Consider the following 16,645-nt stretch of genomic DNA (forward strand, 5'->3'; position numbering starts at 1 on the left):
ATCACAAAATGTATTAACTTTGCGTGTGTGTCTTCTGTGCATTTAATATTATTGTGACGTGACCCACTCTTCCAACATTTCTGGCGCTCCAAGTCTTCGTCGTCCTTTTTTTTCCCCCTTATGCTGAATTCTGTTCTCTCGTACCCCATTTCTTTTTGTTTCTTGTTTTTACCCCCACCAAGTTCTGTACTACCACCCCCTCCCTTTTTTGATTGCTTGCGCATCAGGTTTGTCTGTTTGTTTTCGTTGTCTGAAATGAGTAAATGTATCTAGTCCGCCATCATGCTAAACTTTGTTATGTACATACCAGGATGACTTAAAATAAGCATTTATGCTTGAGTTATCTTAAAAAAACAATGCATTGTTTCTGTCATGATAACAAATTGAATAAAGTTTTGTAAACCAATGGACTGATTATAGTTGACCCTGATATGTGATTACGGGATAGTGTCACATTAATTTATTTCTACTTTCACTTGTACTTTTGTACTTAAAACAAATCACTGAAATGTAAAAGTTATTATTTTTTCCATTGTGAAGTGTCGTCAGTCTCCTCAAGGTAATGCAGTCAAACTCAACCAAAAGTTGGAGGGGCTTCTTCATACTTTCAGTGTGTGTGTGTGTGTGTGTGTGTGTGTGTGATTTCTTTTGACACTATGCACGTTTGTATATAACCGCCTGTGCACAAAAAGAAGAACATAATCGAATCTTATCATTCATTTTCGCTTAATTGATTGATTGGTATGCATGTTTCTAACAGTGACCGTTACCAAAGTGAGTATAGTGCGCTTCCCAAGCATAAAACGGTGCATGACTCTGGATTTGCGTCTGAGATATTGACACATCACTGTGAGAAAAAGCGTTAATGAAAAAAGAAGACTATTTATTTTCCTTGAGCATTATCTTAAAGTGGTGTGCCAAAAACTTTTAAATTCAAAAATTCAATATTTAACTTTAGGAAAAGCACTGTAGAGAGAAAACCACGCTTGTGTGTTCAGAATAGTCTCCATGTGGTATCAATATAAATGATTCAAATGTATGGAAGAGAAGCTGTTTCTGCTGGATTAATACACACACACAATTGTGCACTCACACATAAGCACGCATGCATGCTCACACACACACACACACACACACACACACACACACACAGAAACAACAAATTCATTATGACAAAACCAAATACGAAGTCCTATTTCACAAATTTTATATCTTCTCCTTTTCACCATATACAAATACAGTCACGGAGTACATTTATAAGGCCAAATTATTAAGAAATATTATTTTCTGTGCTTGAATTACCCAGTGTGTAGCATGATCACCACGAAGGTACAATTCACAGAAGTTGAGTAATCACTTTACAAAACCCATACTAGTACCACATTGTTATGTTAAATCCTATTTATTAACCCACACAAATAGAAGAAGATAGCTTTGTGAAGACTTTCATTTTCCAACCAAATGCTGTTCAAAGATTATTCTTTCTTTCTATATTTGGTGTTTAACGTCGTTTTCAACCGTTCAAGGTTATATCGCGACGGGGAAAGAGGGGGGGGGGGGGGATGGGGGATGGGATAGAGCCACTTGTTAATTGTTTCTTGTTCACAAAAGCACTAATCAAAAAATTGCTCCAGGGGCTTGCAACGTAGTACAATATACTACCTTACTGGGAGAATGCAAGTTTCCAGTACAAAGGACTTTAACATTTCTTACATACCAATCAATATGAGGCTTATATTGCGCGTATTCTGTGGGTACAGTTCTAAGCTCGGGGATTTTATTTTAATTTTATTTTATGCAATTTATATCGCGCACATATTCAAGGCACAGGGATTTATTTATGCCGTGTGAGATGTAATATTGTTTTACACAATACATCACGCATTCACATCGGCCAGCAGATCGCAGCCATTTCGGCGCATATCCTGCTTTTCACGGCCTATTATTCCAAGTCACACGGGTATTTTGGTGGACATTTTTATGAAAATTTATCTATGCCTATACAATTTTGCCAGGAAAGACCCTTTTGTCAATCGTGAGATCTTTAACGTGCACACCCCAATGTAGTGTACACGAAGGGACCTCGGTTTTTCGTCTCATCCGAAAGACTTGAACCCACCACCTAGGTTAGGAAAGGGGGCAGAAAATTGCTAACGCCCTGACCCAGGGTCGAACTCGCAACCTCTCGCTTCCGAGCGCAAGTGCGTTACCACTCGGCCACTGACACGATACACCAACACGATATTAGCACTCCAGATTTTTATCTCGCAGTTTTTCTGAAGGACTTTGCATTTGAAAACTATTCTCAGACAAAATATGAGTTTAAACTGCAAGTACATGTACAGGGAGTCTGAAGGGTTCAAGTCGGATGAGATAGACTACTGTTGTGGCAATCTTCGAATTTGAAAATAATTTTTTTAAAAGAGTAAAACTCATAGTTCTTCTTCTTCTTCGCTCATGGGCTGAAACTCCCACGTTCACTCACAAATTTGCACGAGTGGATTTTTACGTGTATGACCGTTTTTACCCCACCATTCAGGCAGCCATACGCCGCTTTCGGGGGAAGCATGCAGGGTATTTTTGTGTTTCTATAACCCACCAAACTCTGACATGGGTTACAGGATCTTTTCCGTGCGCACTTGGTCTTGTGATTGCGTGTACACACGAAGGAGGATAAGGCACTAGCAGGTCTGCACATAAGCAATGACCTTGGAGATCAGAAAATTCTCCACCTTTAACCTACCAGGCGGCCGCGATTTTGACTCATGACCTTCTGAATAGGAGGCCGATGTCTTATCCACAAGAACACCGAGCCCGTCCAAACTCCTAGTAAAAACAACAACTGCAAATCTGGGAGCAAAATGTAAACGGTTACAGTTTCAACTATCCTTCCCCTTTATATCAGCATTTTTGGAAACCTAAACGAAAGAGTATTCAAGAACAACAGTCACGGATTCAGATTTAAAAAAACAAATGGTAACTATGCTTTTTGGAAATTCTTTCTTTAATTGGTGTTTAACGAAGGTTATATCGCGACAGGGAAAGGGGGGGAGATGGGATAGAGCCACTTGTTAATTGTTTCTTGCTCACAAAAGCACTAATAAAAAAAATGCTCCAGGGGCTTGCAACGTAGTACAATATACTACCTTACTGGGAGAATGCAAGTTTCCAGTACAAAGGACTTAACATTTCTTCCATACTGCTTGACTAAAATCTGTACAAACATTGACTATATAAGAAACACTTAACAAGGGTAAAAGGAGAAACAGAATCCGTTAGTCGCCTCTTACGACATGCTGGGGAGCATCGGGTAAATTCTTCCCCCTAACCCGCGGGGGGTCTTTTTGGAAATGCGCTTCAGACAAATGCCTTTGCACACTTCTTCTTCTTCTTCTTCTGCGTTCGTGGGCTGAAACTCCCACGTACACTCGTGTTTTTGCACGAGTGGAATTTTACGTGTATGACCGTTTTTACCCCGCCATTTAGGCAGCCATACGCCGCTTTCGGAGGAAGCATGCTGGGTATTTTCGTGTTTCTATAACCCACCGAACTCTGACATGGATTACAGGATCTTTTACGTGCGCACTTGGTCTTGTGCTTGCGTGTACACACGAAGGGGGATAAGCCACTAGCAGGTCTGCACATAAGTTGACCTGGGAGATCGGAAAAATCTCCACACTTAACCCACCAGGCGGCCGCGGCCGGGATTCGAACCCTCGACCTTCCGATTAGGAGGCCGACGTCTTACCACCACGCCACAGCGCCCGTCGCCTTTGCACACGTTATGTTACTCACAGCAAAATGCAAGAATAATTGGGGACCATATGGGATGGGGCAAATTGGGAGGGAGCAATTCGGGACACCACCACAAATATCTACCAAATATTTACAAATAGCTATCTTAGTACATGCATAACATGCTGTACCAATACACAATTTCTTTAAATAACTACTACTATGTAAGGATTATTGGCAGTCTCCCGGAGCATGTTTCACGCTATCCTGCGATCAGGACAAGCGACTGACTGTGATGTGTATGCTGTGCGGCGTGCGCTACATAAGAAACCTTTTTTTAAATTTGTATTAAATATAATCACCTGAGCCACGAATGGCTAGCTGACAGCGGCTATCTTTTACACAACAAATTCTGAACTCTGATGAACTCGTGACCGCTGATTTTTAAAGGCAAGGGGTATCATATTGTGCGCATGGCATACACATCCAAGTTGGTCGTTTGTCCCGATTGTGGGATACAGCCCGTCAGAGGCGTAGAGCGTGCTCGAGATGTTTTGAAAAACCTGACTGCAGTACAGGGATTTTTACACCTCCGGACTGCTGATAATCCTAACAGAATTATTTTCAAAAACCGTCTATTGCCTTGAAAGCAAACCTGGAATTTCTGATGCGAGTTGCCAGAAAGAAAGTTCACTAACAAGATCCAGGCCAACACCACCACCCCCCCCCATCCCCCTAAATAACACTAAGGAGTGAGGTGAGCTTAAATAACTAATTAATTAATCAATCAATAAATTCTCTGCTGAAATCCCCAACTTCGCGCATCGAAGCTATGAAAAACAGGACACTGCCACGTTTCCATTCAGCTAAACGCCACACCATTTTCAAGAGGGGATGTCTCAGGAAGAAAGATGTGACGCTCCCGATTCATATGTTTCAGAAGACAGCCCACCTGAGAAAAAGAAGAACACAATATAGAAATAATAACAACCTGTCAACCACAAATACATTAAAGTTTTTCAAACAGTTCACTAATCCGACAAACTCATGCTCGTTTCTGGTGCATTTGATAAAGCCAATTACGGGTAGATGCTAGACAACAGCAAAACCACCACCACATAACAACACAAGATTGTTTATGGTTGTTTACAGTCTCTTGAACACAGGAGTCAATCGAGACCATATATATAACAAGAAGCATAAAAAAGCACTTCAGTTTGAAACCCAGGTTCAATGTAGTAAATGATATTGCATCAATGTTCCATCCATCCTCAGCACTTTCAAAACCAGTTTCTTCTAGGTCATACACACCTTTTCCTCGATTGATCCACAGTACATCAGATCGCTATTGTTCTTTTTATGATTTGCACCAAGGGAATGATTAACATTTCTGTCTTAGTCATATGTAACAAGCTTTAAGCAAAAGCATAATATTCTACACATTCACATATTGTAAGGTTGAAGGGGTCTATGTCGACCAAAAGAAGGTGTATTCCCCATAGCCATAGGTGTTTTCCCTGTGTACCGGGAATACAGTTGGATTTTCTGTAAAGAAGTATAATATCGTACAATCTTGCGCCAAGCGCGTGACTGCGGTTAGATAGGAGAATCTATTTAAAATCCTGAATTCGCGTGCGGCATCCAGCCAAGCAAAACATGCTTCGACCGTTTATCAAAACGGATTTAGTTAAAGAAACATCTGCACCCCCACCCCCAACAGCCTGGTATTATGTTTTCCTCGCTGGTACTCTCGTCCATTGAATCACTTTCACTTTCGTAAGCTTGAAGTAACTCCATGGCGTCTAACGGAAGTATATTCCCTGTATATGTACAGGAAATTAACATACAGGGAATACAGCCACTGTTGGTCGACATAGACCCCTTCTAAAGTGCTGCAGTAGTTACCTTTCCCTCCAAGGACCAAGCTGTTCATCCACTGTAGGGCTGACCGGGGTTCCCCCTTAGCAGAGTGAGTGGCGAATCCTGGCTGATAAATTTCCTTTCATTTTCCATGAATGAAGAATACCAGCTGGGTTCTTTTATTCATGGACCTGTGTTCTGCAACACACACAAATCAGCCACCATCTTGTAAATATATGTAAAAGAAAGCAAGTGGCAATCTGAATAACAGAATACAAAATGATCAATCCACACAATCATACTTCAGCACTGAAAGTCCACAAAATGAAGCACTGCTAGTACATGTACTTCTCATAATTTACTGAAACTTTACTCGTCAAAACAACCATTTGTTTTATCAACTTTACTCGCATGTGGCGAGTAGATTAACATTTCTACTCACCATTTACATGATTTTTACTCGCCATGGCGAGTAATTGAAAATACTCGCCACTTTCAGGCCTGTACTTGTGCATGAGATGTGTTTACCATCCATATGCCCAGACCATGCGCCCTTCTGTTGTGCTCAGAACAGTAAAGAGTTGCTTGCTGGGGTGGTTGTTCATAAGTTAACAGTTCACAAGAGGGCACAAACAAGAGCAAAAACACAGGTGCCTGATTCAAACTCATTCAAATGCAGAACCTTATTTTTGCATGAACAGAGTAAGACATGATTCTTACATAGCTGACCCTACCCCTGGCAGAAAAGTGCTTGAAATTGTCCATGTGGTCTCTATCAGTACATTTGATGCGTATTTGTGATACATATATACTGATATAGAGACAAGTAACAAGTGGACATTTCCTCTGACACCTCTACCATTTGTACACCTGCACAAATCTCCTGCCATAGACTACAAAAGGAAAACATACAAATCAAAACAAACACAAATTTAACCTAATGTTTACCTTTCAGCAGCAGAAAAGGCTGTGTTTTCTGTGGTGTCTCAGAGTAAAGCCACGGTGTTGGAGATCTATGCAAAACTAGGCTGTAGGCAAGGTCCAACATCTTTAGCTGCACACACAAAAAGAAGAAGCAAGAAATCACATGACATAGATGACATTCCTCACTAGTACAAAACCACAACTACACTAGTCAACTACCAATGTAAGAATCATAGTCCTGCAAGATTACCCTCTTAAAAAGTAAGATTGCTTTCATTCAAACACTACCGTGGGACCAAACTCCCCCCACCCCCTCCTTTTTTTGAGTTTTTCCTACATGTGTGTTGATGTTTCCATTAATTCCAAGCCCTGAAACTGTGAACTTGAGATCTTTATGTATGCACACAGTCACAGGCTTAATAAGCTATTCAGAAACCAAGCAGAGTCTGCACAACGTCAATTCTGAGAAATAAATCCCCACAACCGGTTTCAAGGCCACTATACCGACTGAGCTATTGCTTGCCATGCCAACCTCCACCCCCATTTGGAACATGCACAACTAGTATACCCATACACATGTAATAATACTGCTTGCCTTCCTCCCCCACCCTCCAAATCAATAAACACTAAATGTATGCAATCAGTAATCTTTTAGTTAGTAGTTGACTACCATCACTACTCTCTCCACACCCACCCACCCTCTTGCACACCAGCGACACACCCCCATCGCCCAATCATTTCCATGATTCTCTCTGCCATATAGTTATCCTAAACACTAAGATTATGACACATTTGTTTTCCAATTAGGAACATAAAAAATTACTGTAAAAAAAATGTACAATCATGCACTCTCTGAGTCTGACAAGAGAGTGTGAGAAAAGTCAAGAAAGCAAGACATGTGTGACATAACTAAATCTTCTAATCTATTCCTGAGATTTACTCTTGACAGCTTAAAATGGAACCTCATGCACTTACTGTTCTGAATTGTAGAAATTTCTTGTAGTTATAGCAGCAAAGGCAGTTTTATTGGGTACCACCAGGTGTCACTCTGTCATCATCTGATCAAGCATTCAAGCAAATGGTTCAGCACTGAAACAGTAAATAGCAAGAGTGTACAGAAAAATACACAAACTTTCTCATTAATTTGTATCTTCAACTTCACATTATTCATAAATAATGATACCTTACTTTGACTAAGTTTGAGTAGGATTAACACCATGCAGAGCCAGAAGTTAACTTGAAATAAAATAACTATACGTTACTCAATACTGCACTCAATGAGTCAATTGTCAGCAAAGGTGATAATCAATGCAAGGTAAAACCAAAGGATGCAACTCAGTCAGCAATTGCAAAAACTACATAATTCTAATCAAGCTGTCAGTTTCATTAGCTATCAGAATTCAAAACATGTTCTTGTTTTTGTTGTTGCTCATGACTACATTAATGTATCTCAGCATTTCTAGTTTCTACACTATAGCCATTAAAAAAACCAAAAGAAGTGTCCCAATGTTTAATGAAGCGCTCTTGCAATTAAGTCACAATTGTTTGCAGTTGCTGAGAAAAGCTAATAGTAATAGTCCTTACAGTAAGTTGAGTAACAAATTATAAACAATTGCTGTTAACACTCATAGTACAAGAGAGCAAACCACTGCAAAACTATAGTCATTTATCAATGTTATGCTTGCCATCCACCCCCGACCCCAAACCTCTCCCATATTTTATGTACATCAGACTAGTATTCTTGTTAGTTCATTTCAGCTGTAACAGTGACAACACGTTTGCACACTACAGACCTGGAAGTGGAAATGTTAACACATGGAGTGCTAAATTTCAGGATACAATCTGTTTGTTTGTTTGCTTAACGCCCAGTCGACCACGAAGGGCCAATCAGGGCGGTGCTGCTTTGACATTTAACGTGCGCCACACACAAGACAGAAGTCGCAGCACAGGCTTCGTGTCTCACCCAGTCACATTATTCTGACACCGGACCAACCAGTCCTAGCACTAACCCCATAATGCCAGACGCCAGGCGGAGCAGCCACTAGATTGCCAATTTTAAAGTCTTAGGTATGACCCGGCCGGGGTTCGAACCCACGACCTCCCGATCACGGGGCGGGCGCCTTACCACAAGGCCAACCGTGCCGGTCATACAATCTGTTTCAAAGTACAAACACTGGCAATCGGAGAGAACAGTGTTACTGTAAGTCTTTACAGTAACATCAAACAGTATCCCCTCTTTTTGGTAGTACAGTGGAACAACACTTTTAATATCCCCTGATTAAAGACTCCCTCCCTTTTAAGACCCTGTTTTCTCAGATTTGTCTGTCCACAACCTCTCTATATTTACTCTCATCTCAAGACTTCTTCCTTTCAAGACCTGATTTTTTCAGATTTGTTTAGGTCCTAAAAGGAAGGGGGGGGGGGGGGGGGGTCGATCGACTTTACTGGTACCGTGAAACCGAAAGTGACCAAGTCATCAAGGGCACGTATATTCCTGCTGCTCTGTTAGCACCGATCATATTTTAGAAACGTTGCACTCTGTCGTCAACACGAATGTAGGAATAAAAATAGTATTACCTTCACCAGCTGTCTCCATGGAGTCGAAAGACCATCGGCCGGTTTGGCTCGCTTGTGCCATTCCTGGATGAAAATTGAAATGACCCTGGCTGCTCCGTTCTTGGCATCAATGGCAGTGCAAAAAAAGCGAATCCCGACTCCCATCCAGGATAAGCTGTACGGCACGGCGGCGTCTCTGCAGATGACCACTACATTTGGACGATTTGGACTGGTCTACACGTGTTGCGGCAACAAGCAGAAGAAGATACAGATAAGGTGGCGGGAGTGATGTCCCTTCGCTGCAGTGACTAAAAATACAAAACTATCTCAAAATAATTTTGTGACAAAAGAAATTAAACGTTCAAATGACTTACCACCCCCCTCTGCTATGTCAGTTGCGAGTATGTCAGTATGTGTTTGTGTTTGTGTGTGTGTGTGTGTGTGTGTGTGTGTGTGTGTGTGTGTGTGTGCCCGGCAGTGTGCCCGTCAGTGTGTACGGTACGTGTGTGTGTGTCAGTGTCATTGCCGGTGTGTGTGTTTACGTGTGTGTGTCACAGTGTGTGTGTGCGTGCGTGTGTGTGTGTGTGTGTGTGTGCCGGTGTGGATGTGTGTGTGTGTATTGTGTGTGTGTGTGTGCGTTCGTCAAGTTGTGTGTGTCAGTGTGTGTGTCAGTGTCGATCAGTGTGTGTGTGTTCTAGGCCAGGGGGGATTCCCAAGGTTCCTGGGTTCCGGAAGCCCACCCACCCCCCTTACTGACTCCACAAATGTACCTTTTGCCTTTTTCTTTCTGCGAATGTATGTATTCATTTGCTAATTTGTTCGTTTGTTTGTTCGTTCGTCAGTTTGTTCGTTCGTCAGTTCGTTCGTTCGTTTGTTCGTTCGTTTGTTCGTTCGTTCGTTCGTTCGTTCGTTCGACAGTTCGTCCGACAGTCCTTCAGTACGTCCGTCAGTCCGTCCGTCCGTCGGTCCGTCAGTCAATCCGTTCTTCAAGTTCAGTCCGTATCAATAAATTCCTCTTGTGCAGGGCCCAATACAGGGGAGAGGGGGGGGGGGGAATTCCTGTTGGTGGGACAACCCCCCCCCCCCCCCACCCAGGCCTAACTGTGGACCTCCTCCAAACGTTTGACAAATGCCCTGAAAATGGGCCAGATTGCACACAATTATTGTTTATTGTTTGCTTGTTTATTTGTTTGTTTGTTTGTTTGTTTGTTTGCTCGTTCGTTCGTTCGTTCGTTCGTTCATTCGTGGGTTGGTTCGTTCGCTCTTTCGTTCCGACCTTCGTTATTTCCTTCGTTTATTCGTTCCTTCGTCCTTTTAGTCCGTCCGTATGTCCGTCCATACGGTCCGTCCGACAGTCTGTCTGTCAGTCCATCAGTCCGTCCGTCAGTCCGTCCGTCCTTCAGTCTGTATCCGAATAGATTCCTCTTGTGCAGAGGGTTGAAGGAATACCCTGCAGGACCGGATCAGGAGGGGTTACCCGTAACGCCACCCCCCCCCTCCCGCCGCCCCCCCCCCCCCTCCCCCCGTCCCTCCGTCCGTCCATCGATCGGTCCGTCCCTCAATCTGCCCGTCGGTCCGTCCGTCAGTCCGTCCGTCAGTCTGCCCGTCCGTCCGTCCGTTCTGGTTCGTTTCATTGTTTATTTATTTCGCACACATCATTGTCAACTTGTGGATATCCTGAACAAGGCGGTGCGCGAGAATATCTTCTTGTTTGGATAAAATAACATTTTGCTCTGAAACAAACCACACACAAATTCCACTGCTTGAGCATCGTTTCAGTCTAACCGAACTGAGGGTATACCTCATCTTCAGAAGGAGAATAAGCGACAGCATGCTCTTCTACCATATAACATGTCACGTGAGGTCGTTCAGACCGGAGTGGAGGTATATCTCCGAGGGATCAGGGTATACTTTCAACCCGCTGCACAAGAGGAGTTTATTGATACCTTATGTTCGGTCGTACCGGTGTGTAATACCTCCTCTCTCTCTCTCTCTCTCTCTCTCTCTCTCTCTCTCTCTCTCTCTCTCTCTCTCTCTCTCTCTCTCTCTCTCTCTCTCTCTCTCTCTCTCTCTCTCTCTCTCTCTCTCTCTCTCTCTCTCTCTCTCTCTCTCTCTCCCTCTAAGAAATAGTTTGAGGGTGTGAATGTATCAAAGAGGATATATAGGTAAGCGAATTCTAAAACAGAATGTATATCGCTGATAGTAACAACCGGTTTTAAAATCCAGGGCCTCTACCGACTGGGCAAACTCCCCACCCAATATGTTGGGGTCAAGAAGTACCATGGAGGGCGGGGGGTATGGAGTAACACATAGTGTTTTGCTCAGAACATTCCCGCCCAAGCAGAGCCGCGTTAGGTGTACGCATTACCGTGAAGCTGGCAGTCAGTGCTACCAAATGCAGTCTGTGTCTACCACTCGGTGGTGACTTAATGTGGGTCTATGTAAGCAGATGCCAGCGCAAGCAATCTGATTCAGAGTCAGGAGGCGGTTTGGTACAAGAGAACCTTAGAGGCCACAGCCTCGGCCGTTTAAGGGATCTGTGTGTCTGGAGCCACATTTGGTTTCTGGGGTTCAAGCGGAGCTGTTGCCTCTGCTCCTAAGTTCCCGTGTCTGGAGGCGTTTTTGGTATGGAAGCAAACCTGTAGGTTGGGGCCTCTGCCTTTCAGGATGCCAGGACTACAAAATGTGTGTCTTGATGCTTAAGATTCCAGAAGTGGATCTGTGTCAGCAAGCTTGCTGTGCTGGGTCTGCTGCAAGCACACTAGAACCAGCTCGCAAGAGTTGAGGTGAACAGATTGGTGACCAAGACCATCATCGGTTTCTCTCCGAGTGATGGGTGTAGGCGGAGAAAGTTTCCCAGACTGAGGGCATTCTCCCTTCTGTAGAGGATGAGACTAGACATCTCTTCCTTGAGAGTGTCACAACCTTCAAACCTTCAACCCCCAAGTTCGGCGCGGGATGTGTGTCCCAGAGTCAACTTTGTGCAGACTCTCCTCGGTGTCCGAACACCCCCGGCCCCGTGTGCACACATGCGCACGATAAAGATCCCAGGGTCACAGCGAAAGCCTCAGGCCTTGGAAACACGAATACATGCATGCAAAAATATGAAGCCCCGGTGTTCGTTCGGACAACAGCCCATAAAGTAACCATTTCAGCACTGACCCAAGACGACCCAACCCGGTCCCTAGCCCATTTCAGGTCTCCTCTAGCAGCCGGCAGCCAGCTGTCTACATCCCTCCCCCCCCCCCCCCCTGCATTTTTATTTTGTATTTTTATACAAAGCCGGGTTTTCCCGTGTAACATGCCCCTAATGGCTTTGCCGTGAGGGGGTAAAACTTACATTTTTTTCTCTGGAATGTATCTGCCGAGTGATTTACCAAATGTGATTTGAATTCAAATGTATTTCAGCAAGCGAATTAAAACAACGTGTATTTTCTATTTCAAATATTTCCGTTTTTCCCCTTAATGATATACACTCTTCAAAAAAAAAGTTAAAGATCACTTTTTTTACAAGCACGCCACACGATACAGACAAGACCTAATTCTTTTATTTTTTAAAAATTATATAATTGAACAACCAAGGAGTGATGACAAACAAATCAAAAATCGAACGAGGCAGGACAATGGAATTCACAACAATGTGAATCAGTGTCAATAACGCGTGTGCCCTCCGTTGTGTGCCAGGTATTCAACACATCGTTGGCGCATGGAGTGGATCAGGTTGCATATGAATGCTCTGGGAACTCCATTCCACTCCTGCTGGAGCCATTGCAGCAGTTGACCCAGATTGGCAGGAGGAGGGTGATGTTGCTGTACCCGACGACAAAGCTCGTCCCACATGTGCTCTATGGGGTTCAGGTCTGGGCTGTTGGCTGGCCACAGCATCCTATTGACCCTGGCCTGCTGGATGAAGGTGTTTACAGCTGCAGAGCGATGGGGAGGTGCGTTGTCATCCTGAAGAATCGCACGAGGGTCGATCGCTTGGAGGGCTGGAACGACCAGGGGTTGCAGGATCTCATTCTGGTAGCGGACACCGGTCAAGTTTCCCACTATACATGGTACAGAGGTGTCCTTAGACGTGTGCTGATCCCTCCCCAGACCATCACAGAGCCTCCGCCAAAACGCCGTTGTTCCAGAACAGCGCTTTCTGCGAAGCGCTCTCCGCGACGCCTCCACATCAGCAGGTTCCAAGCAAAAGCGGGACTCATCTGTAAACAACACCTGAGCCCACTGCTGACGTTGCCACCTCACATGTAGAGTGCACCAGGCTCGGCGAGCTGCTCGGTGATTAGCAGTCAGGGTTGTTCCTCGGACTGGACGCCTTGCACGCAAGCCAAAGTTGTGTAAGCGGTTTCGGATCGTCTGACCACTAACAACAGTGTTGGTGGTAGCTTGTAGGCCTAATGTTGTTTGCCGTAGCCATTCTTTGTTGCATGGCCTGCCTCTGAATGAAGCGATCCCCTCTTTGTGTGGTGACTCTAGGCCGACCAGAACGTTGTCGCTCCAGCACTCTTCCAGTTGCGTGGAATCTCTGTTTTAGTCTAATGATGACAGAGGGAGCCACTGCAAGCCTCTGGGCCACTTGCCTGGCAGCAACACCGTCTTGTAGCCATCCTATTGCCCTTCCTCTATCCAAATCGCTCAGTTTTCTTCGTGGGGGCATGTTGCTACTGTGCATAATTGTGTCAGCGTGTCAACCTTTAAACACAAGCTGGTGAGCGATGTTCATAGCCAGGACCCTGTTGTAGCACGTGCATCACAGCCTTTTGCCCTGGCATGCGTTCCGCAAATTTCATGGGGCTATAAAAAACACCCTTTTTCTTCCAAAATGCAGAAGTTTTAGAGAAGTCCCACAAAGGGAAATAACTCTGCCTGCCAAACAAAATTCTAGGTCAAGACTCATTGTTCATTTGTTAATTTAAACACATTCATCTTTGAATTATAATGTCGATGTTTCATTTTTTGGCAATTTTTTATAATAAGATCCGTTTTTTCAACCGATCGTTAACTTGTTTTGAGGAGTGTACGACACCAATACTTGCACAGCCTGGTGGTGACCTCACGATTCTGCTGCTGATATGCTGAGGTCACCGAAACAAACTTCGTTCTTGAAATGTGATGTATTCCTCGGGAGACATGCAACAGACATAAAGTGACAGAATGTTTTCATGACACCATATATTCAAATTATAAAGTCTTTTCGGACTTTTTGTTTGGTTTTTGACGTCCGAGATTTTACTTCACAAAAAAGGCGTCTTGGGTGGTTATTGTTGGGGTTTGTGAGTGGGGGGGTTTTCGTATCGATTTCGGATGTCTTTAAGAGTTTGTGACAAGTCATTTGGAATGTTCTCTTGAATAATGGCCTCATGATCTTTAAACATGAATCTTGAAGACACACAAAGTTCCACGTTTTCAGACTGACAGATTTATTACGATTTCTGAGGACGAAAAAGCCAGATATTTAACTTTTCTGATTTTACGTCGAAAAGGAAAAAATGCGTCAATAAACTCGTGCAAACATCAAATTCCTTTTGCTTCAACACGAAAACCTAATTTCTGAAAGATGTTCAGTGTTGAAGCAAGCATTTCAATCACATGCAGAGCAAAACTGACGTTCTTCCTTGAGAGATTTTTAATGTCTTCCTGGTAGGGGTTAAACAAACACACACACACACACACACACACGCACACACACACACACACACAAACACACACACACACACACACACACATACACACACACACACATACACACACACACACGCGCACACACACACACACACACACACATACACACACACACATACACACACACACTCACACACACACACACACACACACACACACACACACACACACACACACACACACACACACACACAATGTCTGCGTTTAAGAAGAGAGGTTCCAAAATAAGCGAGGGTGATTGTGACCAAACACTCTTTGGTTAATTTCTTGTTTATATGTTGATCAAGCTGTAGTTAAAGCGCATAAATTAAAGAAGAGCTTAACATGTTGGCGAATGATTGTGATCATGGGGTTAAATGTCATTTATGTTCAAGTTTCAAGTTCAAGTTTTAATAGTCCATAACCCATGGGGGCATTTTGAACAATAAATACAATCAATACAATCATGATATATGCTAATATAGTAAATAAATGGAGGGGGGGGGAAATTAAAAAAAAATTATGCAAAACTGTCAGGAAGGAGGATCAAACTTCAGTAAACTTCAACTACAGTGAAACCTCCTTTCGATGACACCCCCCACCCCCACCCCCACCCACCCCACCCCCCACCCCACCTCCGATTCTCTACTCTTTTGAGACCTTACTGGAGCTTTCAGATTTGTGTGTGTCTTTTTTATCATAGCCTCTCTAAATTGTTCATCTATTTTAAGACCCATCTTTTTCAAGACACGATTTTTGTTTTAGGTGACACGTACAGACTTTGACCTTTAGGCTGATTGCCTGACTGCACTTTGTCAAATTCATGGTATATGTCTCCGATTTCTTTTTTGAAATAATCAAAACCGAATAATAACACCGGCTGAAATCTGTGCCAAAATAAAAACAAGCCAACAAGTCAACAAAAAGGAAAGCTGCTATTTATAATAATAATAATAATAATTGTCAGTAAGTACTGGTGTCACATGACTGATGTGAACCAGTTGATTGGCTAATGGCGATGCGCTAAAACTGTTAGCGCACTCTTGGAGTGCGCTAACTTTTCCACAGAGCGTATTCTTGCGCCCTTTGCCTAAGCAAGACTGTGCTCTCATCCTCAGAATTAATTAATGACATGTAGCTTATATTCTCCACAATACCAAATGACCATAAATTCCCTGCTTCTCAATTAAAGCAGAAGTGGGTTTTTTTTCTGACAGATTGCATGTGCCTGTGCCAGTGCCAGTGATCTAAAAAAATAGAAGCCGCTGTGTTTCATCTAATTTTCGCCGACTTGCATAGATTCTTCTCATATGCCGTGTTAGTGGCATGTAGCTTATCATCCACATTACCAAATGATGAGTTAGTATACAATTCCCAGCGGCTAACAGAAAACACAAGTGTTATTCCGATAACGTACCAGCAAGACCAGTTTGGAAGACTGACTCGATCGACTCTGTAGCAGACAACACAGAAATACGACTACATCAGTTCAGTAAATGAATGGTTTCAGAATTATTATTTCAAAGCAAGAACAATCGTAATCGAAAACGTGTAAGGTTCAGAACGTTCTTACCATATATAAGATTTATTAGCAGCCTGCCTTATGCGTACAGACTCAGTGCAGACTGCAGTCGTTCCATTCAACCATTGCCCAGGTTGGCAGGTAGCCTAGCAGACGACATTAACCCCGCTCAGCAAATTAACATGTTGGGCAAATGTGAACGAAAAAACGATGGGGATATAATACGTGTAGGGTTCAGAGCATTCTTACCGTTCATATTTAGTATCAGACTCCCCGATGAGTGAAGATAGAACACGAGAAATATGCCACATTTGTTTTGAAAATGTGCGAACCGTCGAGTCCCGCTTTGAGTCAATTCAAGGGGAGTCACTCCGCATAGTC

At 43.4% G+C, this 16,645-nt stretch overlaps 1 long non-coding RNA gene across 1 annotated transcript; it reads right to left on the reverse strand.

Annotated features, from left to right (window-relative positions):
* Positions 1-1,190: 1,190 nt before the first annotated feature.
* On the reverse strand, positions 1,191-10,122 carry LOC138945517 (uncharacterized). Its single transcript, XR_011449024.1, has 5 exons — positions 9,097-10,122; positions 7,495-7,608; positions 6,544-6,649; positions 5,641-5,793; positions 1,191-4,687 (listed from the first exon to the last, which is right to left on the reverse strand). It is a non-coding gene; the product is annotated as an uncharacterized lncRNA (long non-coding RNA).
* Between the last annotated feature and the right edge of the window lie 6,523 nt (positions 10,123-16,645).

Source organism: Littorina saxatilis, linkage group LG13 (genome assembly GCF_037325665.1).
Source record: "Littorina saxatilis isolate snail1 linkage group LG13, US_GU_Lsax_2.0, whole genome shotgun sequence".
NCBI classification, from domain to species: Eukaryota; Metazoa; Mollusca; class Gastropoda; order Littorinimorpha; family Littorinidae; genus Littorina; species Littorina saxatilis.